This window comes from Colias philodice, chromosome 6, assembly GCF_061535455.1.
Source record: "Colias philodice isolate Cphi_HAF_F1 chromosome 6, ilColPhil1 Martin Lab GWU primary, whole genome shotgun sequence".
Taxonomy (NCBI): Eukaryota; Metazoa; Arthropoda; class Insecta; order Lepidoptera; family Pieridae; genus Colias; species Colias philodice.
This window is the reverse complement of record NC_143091.1, coordinates 5,403,599-5,416,183: the sequence shown is the minus strand read 5'-3', so window position 1 is coordinate 5,416,183 and position 12,585 is coordinate 5,403,599.

Here is a 12,585-nt window from a genome sequence, read left to right as displayed (position 1 = left end):
AAGAAAACAATAGAAGATTTAAAGCAGTTATTGAAAGAAAATGTCTTGTATTCTTATTTGTAGATCGTCATGTTTCGAATATATCTCTTTCCTCGTCATCCTACACTTTTCGCGTAGTTGTTTTGTATTGACACAAATATATTTTGTATATCGATTATTTACACCATTATGTACACGTGTATGATAACGACTGGCTAAAATACAGCAATAAATGTATCACAAAATAATAAACACGATCGCTCCGCCATAAAGTGAAAATTCCATCTATAAACAATTTAAAAAATTTCATTTCATTTCGCCTTGGTACAAAAATTCAACGTTATATTTTAACCTTTAGTGACATATCACACTAGCGGATTGCGAGCGGTTTCAAAGCGGAGCGGGTGCGCAACGAATACGTTGCGGGCGCGCAACGAACACGCCGCGGTTGCGCAGCGAATTCGTTTCGGACGCGTGGCAGATGCGCAACGTTTACGTCGCAGTCATGTACACTCATTAACAAAATGGAATCCGTGCTGGTTGTTACTTAAAACTTGTGATAGTATAATGATTATGAGATCATTATTTTTTACGAGTTTCATAACATGTTAATGTTTAGGGTATTTTTTTATCCATTAAATCTTGGTCGAAATGCAATCAGATAACTTAATTGCTCATAAAGAAAGTTCATTAGTGAAATAAATGTTAAAGCTCCTTAACTAAAACAGGTCTATCTTATTATTAGGTAAATAGGTAGCAGTGAGTAGAAAATTTTATCAAGCAACCAGCAACTCACTAGTCCTAGTAATTCAATTTTATAGCACCTTTTTTAACAACTCCAGTTGTTACTATTACATCTTTAGTTAAGTAAGTGCATTTCCACAGTACGGTTAAAAAATTGAGTGCTACAGAAACGATGGAAATATTGAATGGAAGTTAGGCAAGGCGGAAGAGCTGGCTTTTGTGCGAGAGTATACAAAATGGCGTCGACGCTTCTATTCGCAGCGAAATCGTTGCGCGTCCGCGACGTGTTCGCTGCGCATCCGCGGCGTGTTCGTTGCGCGCCCGCAACGTATTCGTTGCGCACCCGCTCCGCTTTGAAACCGCTCGCAATCCGCTAGTGTGATATGTCACTTAGTCCCGTACACAATGAATATCACACGAGAATTCTTAACGAAGTGTATATGTAAGGTTTTAGGCATAAAACTATGGACGTGGGTATTTTCAAATTATCCTACGCTTTACCTGCTACATTTCGTATTAAATTATATTTTCTAGATTTTCTAATTATAAAAACACGATGAACATAGATACATACCACATGTTTTTCTAATTAACAACAGAAAACATCGTGTTACCTTCAGGTATCATAAACAATATCAAAACTTAGTATTTAGTTGTATACCATTAAATGCTTTATAAAAGAGATTTTTTAAGATTATAAAAAATCGAACACAGGACGGCAACACAAATCTTTATATTCTTATTCTTTAAAAATTTACAACATCAAAACTTTTCAATTATATAGAATCATCTAAGAAAAAAACACCAATAAATTTTATTGAAAACATCCGACGTACTTCAATATTGGCTCTCCATTGCGTACGAAACAAAAGCAAAGAATCAGCACAACAGGCGCCCAACAGGACTCCGATAGCTATTTTGAAAGCCTAAACGCGTCCCAATTTTATTTTCACGCCTGCAACTCGCAGATACGATGAAACTTTCATCGGAGGCTTTCACTAGACGCGGGCCGAAACATAAATTGTAGAATGGATGCCGCTGATCCCGGCTAGGTTTCACTTATACATATATAAAAAAAGAATAAATCTCCGTTAACATGTATGGCAATGCGATATACACATTTTAATAAATTTCCGTTCATAAATTACAAAATTGTAGCGCAAATTTGTCACACTTTATCCTTTCTTAGTGCTTAATAAAGCTTTAATTAAAAGTTTAATAAGGTATGAAAATGCTCTTCTAATTAGTATCTACTACATATATTGCGTTCTATTAATTTTAGCTTCAATTTTCTGATTACACTACAGACAATTAAATAGTCTACAAAGACTATTGGTACTGGGTAAAGCTCATAAAAAGCTTGTTATATTATTAGTTTGCATATTTTTAAATGAATTATATTATATTCTATCGTCTTAACTTTTAAGAAGTCAGCAACAGATGCACGTGTTTATTCAACATCACCACTAATTTTTATTTCCATAAAAATAACATAATATCTTCTTGTATCTCGTATATACCGGAGAATGTGTCTTTACCGACGATAAAAGATTATTCAAACGAAAGCTTTACTCGTCGAACGCTAACAATGCTAAAAATACGTGAATACAAATGAACCTGGTTTTCGGATTGACAGTTTTATTCATCACTTCACGTTTTCGGTAAATATAAATATGACTACAGGTTTTTATGAGTAACTAGGTTACTATTCGTACATTTGATAACTTCCAGTGTTTATTATTTGATATGATGAGCGATTCAATGTTTATTGCTTCTGGTAAACTATTTCGGGTTGATAATAATATTTATATCAATATTACGCCTCATAAACAAGCAATTCATAGAAATGTCTCTAATAAAAATTATAAGTAATAAATCATTGTGTTCAATAATACTCGGTAATCCGATATTTACTACTAGATTTGAAGGTTTTGATATCACAATAAAATTATAAGAACGAGGAAGATGATCATACCTAAATAATTATCTTATCAATATAGATACAGATAGATAACTGTTAGAATAAATGACAATAACACATCGGATTTACGTTACTAAAAGGATATAACAATAATTGCAATCTCTTCTTTATAATGAGCAATTTAAAACCGTTAATCTTACATCATGTAAATGTGAAACAAACACACAAATGACGTAATTTACATAAGACAGTCCATTACTTAACCCATTCCGCCATATTGTCCCTCCGCGGTGAGTTAACGGTCGAACCCGTGATAAGGAAATACCTTCACCCAGACTAAGATATTAAATTGGTACTAAAGATAAAACACTCCGCATTATGTGACCTCTCTTTCAATATAATATTGAGTCTAAAACAAGCAATTACTCAGCTGCTTCTTTATCTTATTTGTTTACTTTCCGTTGCATTATTATTGATAGACGTATAGACGACAAATTATTGTTTTATATGTAAAGTAATTCAAACTCTCCACAGCTAAAAATGTTGAGAGTAGATATGACAAGGCTACTTTAAACTGTCTAATAAGGCTTATAATTATTAGGCCAAAAAAATTAACAAAGGAAAACAAACAATAGTCAAATGACTCCGACTACACGCTGCAGCTGTAATCTTGACAAGCTTGCAAGTATTTTACGGGAGCGACTGCAGATCGTTTTTGTGCGACTTTACTTCAGACTATGTACCTATGTGCCTGCAGTTTCTGTAATCTGGCTTACTTTGCGTAAGCAATACGTGCAAGTAATTTCCCATTTCATTCGTGCTTTCATTTTGCACAAGCTTTTTCGAATTTATTTTACGAAAAGCCATTCTAACCTTGCATGTGAAAAATATTAAAAGAATTTGAAATTCTTATACGAGTTATCAATAAATATACTAAGGTATAATTAGATCACATGATTTAAACTATAAGTCGAATCAGACGGCTTAAATATCTAAATAGCCTCCGCTTTTATGTAACACATGGTATAGACTTATGAGATTTAGATTATTCAAACACGTAGGTATATAACGTAAGTGCAGCGTGATAAGCAGTCACATCCAAAGCGTAAGCAATCGCAATTGCATTATCACCGTGGCCGGCTTAATTGAAAATTCGATTACCAAAACATGGCGTGCTCTGAATGAAGCACTCGGCTTATTTGATAACAAACGCGCCTACATGTTGCCTAGTTATAATTTTAATTCGTTTGGCGCAATCCAAATTAATTTGATCCCGCACAACACTTATTCATTTCGTTGTACGTTTTATTATTGTTGCGAAAACCTATTTCAGAACGTAATTAAATAACCATTATGTCATAATGAATGTGACGAGTAATTGTTGCACGGCTGCTTGAATTTGTAATCAAGTAATATAAAATAATGTTTTTTGAAGTGTGGTGGTTTGCCAAAAATATCGTAGACCCTTGCGTAGACCTATCTAAATATATGGATTTTATTCTGAGACATTTACAATAAATAAATAGAATTTATTCTCCACTTTTCTCTTTTTATATTGTTATTTATTATTTGTCTATTGTTATACCTATTCTAGAAAGCTAATGACAATAAGACTTTCCACATTAAAATATTTACTTAAATTTACCTTACGGCTTACCCAATGTACCTAATTCAAACATCTACATACTAAATCGGTAACAGTCCTCCTTAATTGAAATGTGTCGCATGGAATACATATTAACTATTCCTAAATTTAAATAGAATGTCTTGCACAATTTTAGAACGAGATTCATAGTCACTGAAATACAAGAGCGCTAATTAAAGAAACTATAGAACACGGCATATTAATTAAATTCGTGTAAATTGTAAAATAAGGACGTCCTTTGTCTGAGCGTTGTAAAACTTACTGGAATTTATAATATTCCTTCAAAATATTTCAATCAGTTACTTGAAAGCTAATCTAAGTATTAAACATCATTAAAATTCAGTTATGAATAATTAGATAAAGTCGAATGAAGCATGAATAGTATAGTGATTAACGTTTATTTTATAATTTAAGAATTAGCTGACAGCTTATTGGATACTGCTTCCCTTTATATAATAAACTATCAACTAGTAAAGCTTTCATCAAATTTGGTACAGACTTTTTACGTCATCTTTTTTCTAAGTGGAGTGAAGTTATTTAATAAATTATTCAGTTTGAGTTTGAGTTTAATTGTATGACTAACTGCTATTAATAATAGATACCAACTCCACTGTGTTCCGTCGAGCGGCTTTCAGTCACAGTGCCTCGGGATTTGGTTAGAATTCATCCCCGACCGACGTGTTCTAGACACCTAAATAATACTTATTCGTTTTCTAATAGGAGCCTACTCAATTCTAAATCATTGTATTATCAAAAACGTTGCGTACGTTTCAAACCATACTTTCCCAGTTGAATTGTCAAAAGAAGTCTTTTTAAGTCTCATGCTCTACTATGATGAATAAGAGCTAACGCGCACGAGCAACTTTGTCTCCGCAACTATTTTGTCTCTCCCATCAATTGTATGGGGAGTTGCGTCGCTACGTGCGCGCACTTTCATACTAGCCCATGGGTGGAGAGACAAAATAGTTGCGAAGACAAAATAGTTGCGGAGACAAAGTTGTTCGTGCGCGCACTGTCTAAGCCTATTAATAGCCTCTTTTTCATATTATGTAAACTGAAAAAAATATCGCACTAACACTTTTTTATTCAGCCCCTATTCAATATTAGCGTCGATACATCACCGTCAATTACTTTTATATTAATTTATATTCATGTTCAACGCATATATTCACAAAAATGTTCGACATCAAAGTTTAATATTATAATTATAACAGCGCCAATCAAAATTAAAATGTAACTTTTGGAAATTTCACATCTTATCTCTTATATATAAAAATGAATCGCAAAATGTGTTGGTAAGCGCATAACTCGAGAACGGCTGAACCGATTTCGATAATTCTTTTTTTATTATATTCCTTGAAGTACGAGGATGGTTCTTATGTAGAGAAAACGTAAACATGTACCACGGGCGAAGCCGGGGCGGACCGAAAGTATAATATTCAAATGAATCCCAAAATGTGTTGGTAAGCGCATAACTTGAGAACGGCTGAACCGATTTCGTTAATTCTTTTTTTATTATATTCCTTGAAGTACGAGGATGGTTCTTACGTAGAGAAAACGTAAATATGTACCACGGGCGAAGCCGGGGCGGACTGCTAGTCTTATCATAAATATTTTATTACATTTTTTTTTTCTAAATTGATATAGAAAAAGGAGGAGGAAGAAATTCCATCATGGGTTTTCTATAAATACCAAATATTATTTTTGCAAATTAAATATATTCATCAAATAATATTTTTATTAATAATTATTGCAAACAGCGCTATAGCTCCAGGATAAATGTAGCCTTTCTACTGTTTTAGCCTAATCGATCAATATTCTTTATTTGATAGAATAAAATATGGAAAAACCTTTTATTTTAATATTGTTATTTATTATTGGACATAAAAAAACAAACGAGATTTAAATAATATGCTATGCTGTGTGCTAATTGATATGGTAGATATAGACAGGTAAGTACTACAGTCTACAGTGTGAGACTGACATACATTCATAATATATATTATTTATTAGCAAATAAATAAAAAAAATAGTAAAAAACTTCCTCATTCCCTTGTCATTGAACATTATGACGAAGTTTTGAATGAAACGTGTGTAAAAGCGGTGTGTAAATCTCATATATTCTTGAAGTTATAGATTTACCCCGGACAGCCTTGACCCTTACCTACCTGTCACACTTTACTGCCCGTCGTCGTTCTGTAAACATGAAAGTAGCAGAAGAGCTACCTTTAGATCTTTATTAAATGTACATTATATTTTTTTTGTCATTTAATCTATTTATAAAAAAATAGTTTGTTGTCGATTAATTACTTGCTATTGACATAAAAATACTAGATAGTTCAATGCTATAAAATTGTAAAGCATTTTATTAAAACTATTCGAGCTTGACTGGAGATGAGGCAACTTATATTGGTTTTAACTACTTGCATTGTAGATATTTTTATGTGTAAGTACACACACATAAAAATCGATTCAATAACATTCATTGTTGTTTATTAGTAAGTAAGTGCGTATATTAAAACTTTCTCCGAAAAGCTCTCTGAAAACAGTTTGAAGCTATCATGGTTAAAAAAAATTGACCGTATTTAAACAAAAAGGAACCACCTAGCAAACATGCACTTCTGAGATATCAAAGGATTTACAAAAACATTTGCAGCTCTGTTAGATGAAGTAAAATTAAAATTTATTTTATTTAAATTCATTGATAAATTACTTATTTAAGTATGTGTATATAAATTTGCTCTGAATACTCTTAAACTTTATAGATAATTAAGAAAATGTGCATATGGTTCCTTTTAACATTTATCAATTGATAGGTTTTCTCTTATACAAAAAGGAACCACAATCCAGGGATTGAATGATATAAATGAAACTATGTATTTATAATATCGTAATAAAGCTTTAATTAAAAAAATATATAAAATAATACTTATAGAGGACGTTTATTCGACGTTAATATCAAATGGGATTTCGAAAATCCACCATGTCTAGTCCATCTGTGGTCTTCTATTGCATCATCACTAATGAGACCGTTATAAAAACTCTGTGCATCTTGTGGAATGAGATGTAATATGGGCTGAATATCGCTAGAAGGTGAAGAAAGCTTCTCCAGAGGCACCGACGTATAAGGTTCTTCGTTATCTTCTGTAATAAAAAGAAAAAAGCTTTAAATCAAAACAATAAAGCCGCGTGGCTTTTATACGTAGGTATATGGCGACTGCAAAATATTATTAGTTCTTATAAAGCCGTGTATCTACTAGACGACTAATCATGTTGTATGTACATGCGCCATGTACAAAAAACTGGCTAAGTGCGAGTCGGACTCGCGCAACGAAGAGTTCCGTACCGTACTACTTCGCTGTTCGCTGTTCGCTGTTCGCTGTTCACATTCACATTCACATTCACATTGTTCGTTGTTTGTTGTTCGTTGTTCGTTGTTCGTTGTTCGTTGTTCGTTGTTCGTTGTTCGTTGTTCGTTGTTCGTTGTTCGTTGTTCGTTGTTCGTTGTTCGTTGTTCGTTGTTCGTTGTTTGATGTACGTTGTTCGTGTTTGTGTTCGAATAAAAATTTGAGTTCGCTGTTCGCTGTTCGTTGTTCGTTTTCGTGTTCGTGTTTGTGTATGTTCACATTCACATTCACATTCACATACACATTCACATTCACATTGTTCGTTGTTCGTTGTTCGCTGTTCGCTGTTCGCTGTTCGCTGTTCGCTGTTCGCTGTTCGCTGTTCGCTGTTCGCTGTTCGCTGTTCGCTGTTCGCTGTTCGCTGTTCGCTGTTCGCTGTTCGCTGTTCGCTGTTCGCTGTTCGCTGTTCGCTGTTCGCTGTTCGCTGTTCGCTGTTCGCTGTTCGCTGTTCGCTGTTCGCTGTTCGCTGTTCGCTGTTCGCTGTTCGCTGTTCGCTGTTCGCTGTTCGCTGTTCGCTGTTCGCTGTTCGCTGTTCGCTGTTCGCTGTTCGCTGTTCGCTGTTCGCTGTTCGCTGTTCGCTGTTCGCTGTTCGCTGTTCGCTGTTCGCTGTTCGCTGTTCGCTGTTCGCTGTTCGCTGTTCGCTGTTCGCTGTTCGCTGTTCGCTGTTCGCTGTTCGCTGTTCGCTGTTCGCTGTTCGCTGTTCGCTGTTCGCTGTTCGCTGTTCGCTGTTCGCTGTTCGCTGTTCGCTGTTCGCTGTTCGCTGTTCGCTGTTCGCTGTTCGCTGTTCGCTGTTCGCTGTTCGCTGTTCGCTGTTCGCTGTTCGCTGTTCGCTGTTCGCTGTTCGCTGTTCGCTGTTCGCTGTTCGCTGTTCGCTGTTCGCTGTTCGCTGTTCGCTGTTCGCTGTTCGCTGTTCGCTGTTCGCTGTTCGCTGTTCGCTGTTCGCTGTTCGCTGTTCGCTGTTCGCTGTTCGCTGTTCGCTGTTCGCTGTTCGCTGTTCGCTGTTCGCTGTTCGCTGTTCGCTGTTCGCTGTTCGCTGTTCGCTGTTCGCTGTTCGCTGTTCGCTGTTCGCTGTTCGCTGTTCGCTGTTCGCTGTTCGCTGTTCGCTGTTCGCTGTTCGCTGTTCGCTGTTCGCTGTTCGCTGTTCGCTGTTCGCTGTTCGCTGTTCGCTGTTCGCTGTTCGCTGTTCGCTGTTCGCTGTTCGCTGTTCGCTGTTCGCTGTTCGCTGTTCGCTGTTCGCTGTTCGCTGTTCGCTGTTCGCTGTTCGCTGTTCGCTGTTCGCTGTTCGCTGTTCGCTGTTCGCTGTTCGCTGTTCGCTGTTCGCTGTTCGCTGTTCGCTGTTCGCTGTTCGCTGTTCGCTGTTCGCTGTTCGCTGTTCGCTGTTCGCTGTTCGCTGTTCGCTGTTCGCTGTTCGCTGTTCGCTGTTCGCTGTTCACATTCACATTCACATTGTTCGTTGTTCGTTGTTCGTTGTTCGTTGTTCGTTGTTCTTTGTTCTTTGTTCGTTGTTCGTTGTTCGTTGTTCGTTGTTCGTTGTTCGTTGTTCGTTGTTCGTTGTTCGTTGTTCGTTGTTCGTTGTTCGTTGTTCGTTGTTCGTTGTTCGTTGTTCGTTGTTCGTTGTTCGTTGTTCGTTGTTCGTTGTTCGTTGTTCGTTGTTCGTTGTTCGTTGTTCGTTGTTCGTTGTTCGTTGTTCGTTGTTCGTTGTTCGCTGTTCGTTGTTCGCTGTTCGCTGTTCGCTGTTCGCTGTTCGCTGTTCGCTGTTCGCTATCGCTGTTCGCTGTTCGCTGTTCGCTGTTCGCTGACACAGGATGATGGCAAGGTCCAAGATTTTCTTCAAGTGAAACTATTTCACAATCCATGTTTACTTTTAAATCAGTAGCAAGACCATCGACAATCGACGCGCTCGCTGTCAATGACAATTTTTTTTTTTTATTTTTAGCTACTGAGTGGTCGTAAGAGGCAGGAGACGTTCGCAACACTTCTATTCATTCATATTTATATGATCTGATCTGAAGTATATGTCTCAATATAATATGTCGATTAAATTTTTATTTTTTTTTTTTTAACAAGGAGTACCTATACATATATATATATAGGGGAAGGAGTACCTATACATATATATAGGGGAACCAAGTTTTAGATTATTAGATTAGACCTCTAGCGTAATCAAAATTTAATTTAAAATTACAGGTCTCATACAAACTCCCATCCCCTAGTTTAAGGGGTTGGGGGATGAAAGTTACAAGTTTTATAATTTTTTTGTTGTTTGTGTGCTAATACTAGCTTACATACAAAATTTCAGCTTTCTAGGACATTAGGAAATACCTTAAGAATTTTGATGATCATCAGTGAGTCAGTGACGAAATTAGCGTTTTTTAGATATAAATAAAATCTGAAGTATAATTTAAGCTAATGTAATTAAAACTTAATATGTTCAATAAGTCCCCCAATTGACAATATATCCCGAAAATTTTGTTGATCTAGCATAATCCAAACCCAAGTTATGAGGGTTCAAAAAAACGTCGAAGCGCTTCGAGAAAAGGTAGGTAGTGCCCGTGCGCTTCGCTTTCGCTTGGCTCGTCTTGGCGGGGGCACTACCGTGCCCCCAGATATGTGTAATGTGGTACCAAGTAAGTGTGGATCTGTTTTGTATAAAATGACATGATAGTAATATCGTTTATTTGTTTGAACAATTATTTGAGAGAAACAAAATAAATGTAGGTATCTATCACTCGGACTATCTCTTGAACTACATATATTTAAAGCGATTTGTTTGTTTTACATAATGGTACGGGAGCCAGGAACAGATTTTATGACCAAGTTCCTCTCAAGCGGTAATTAGTAAAATGCATCAAAGTATAGTATTATGAAGCCTCGTAGCCTCCCGTATCAGCTGACGGTTTTTCCACCAAGATACAGCCAGCTGACCTATATATTTATCCACAGTTACATATAAGCTATCATCAGGTAAATTTTTGTTTGAGAGGAAATCACGGAAAATAAATTTTTCTTTAAATTTAACTTTCATGTTCGAGACACCAGCTGACGTATAATACACCATGTTGTAACTAGCTGATTATTTTTTTTCGTTGAGATATTGGGTTAGCTACAATTTGACAAATTTTTAGCTGAGAGGAAATGAATGAATGAATGTATTTTTTTTCCTACGTGCGTGGGAGGCTACAACCGCTCACCCCCCCAACCGAGCGCCAGCTGACGTTCACGTGGCTTTATAATACTATACTCTGAGGCGTCTGACGAATTATCTCTTGAGAGGAAATAATTAACCAAATTTGCACCTGGCTCCCGTACCATTATATAAACATAAAACAAATAGGCATGTAGAAGATAAAATATTGACATTGTTTATCGACAAACTTGTGGATACACGATAATTTCTAAAATTGCCACAACCATAATATATTTTATCGCATATCACAATCGTCTTGTATGTGTACCTTAATCCAATTTAGTCAGCAGCTTATTTATTGCTTTTGACTTTATTAAAAATATTATTGCTTTTGCTGGTTTTTCATATTATAATGAGGCAGCTGCAATAAAGTAGCTTAAAAGGAATTCTAGAAAACGATTTACTTTTACTTGTTATTTTTATATTAGTTACATGAACAGTATTTCGAAGGACGAAGGGTTTAATTATTGTTATATTATATTTATTGGTCTCTTTGATTCTAAAACACATACCTACTCCCACTTGAATTCACAGCTGAGGACCAAAGTCTGAAAGATAGAACTTAGTTTGAAGAGGCTCTAATAATTAATTCATAACAGAAACCGTGAAAAACAAGTTATTTCTCAGACCACGCTGAAAATAACGTGTAACCGAACATAAATCCGAAAGCCAAGCTCTCCCAATATAACTTATTCAAAAAAAAATGTTCGTTTCGTTTTCGTTTGCGAAGTTTTCCGCGCGGTACCGGATTTAATAATATTATGAAATATTTAATGCTTTCTGTTAATTTCCTTTAGGTAGAGTAAAGAGCTTTTACATGAATTGGATAGGTACCTAGGTATATTTAATTGATTTTTGGTATGTTGGCTAGGCATTATAATATTATTATAATTATTATATTATACGTAGATTAAATTATTGTCTGTATTGTAGTCTCCACCCATTAAATATACACCGCCTATAGACTTAGGTATGGACTGTTTAATAACTTCTTCATATCTCTCACTCTCTCTCCTTATCTTGTCCGTCAGTTCAAATATTATGTAATAAATAACGTATGAGACGATATAAGGTGATACAAGGATTTCAGTGACTTTATCAGTGTCTCCTGAAATTTATAAAACATTTAAGTATATATTTTTAATTGCGTTATTCATATAGTTGTTTATTGTTTAACACATTAGACACACATACAAATTAGATCGCCTTGACTTCAAAGGAACGCATTAAAATTACACAATACATAAGCGCTGAATCATCGTGGGCAGTAAAAATCACATTAACCGGACAAATAGCGATAAAGCACGTAATTTAGATAGGCCAATGGATACAAACCATTATAAATCTCCCACTCGCAATATATTTTTGTTGGAGAAAGATGGCTTTTTATGTAGAGACTTTTAGCTTTACAAAACAAATAGGCGGATTAATGCATTTATCACTGATAGTTTTATATGGTATATAATATTAGTGTAGATTAATTTTAAAAAGTATGTTACATACTAAGTTAATTATTGTAAGTTGTTGTTAATGGTGCATTTACATCAAACGACTGAATGTGAATATATCACCATTATAACCCCATTATGTCAAATTATTTTAGTGTAAACAGGCGTAGAGCATTCTTTCGTTGTTCTTAGTGCGTTCGAAAATATTCAATGCAACGAAATAATAGGTAAACAAGCGACCTTTAACAATATAT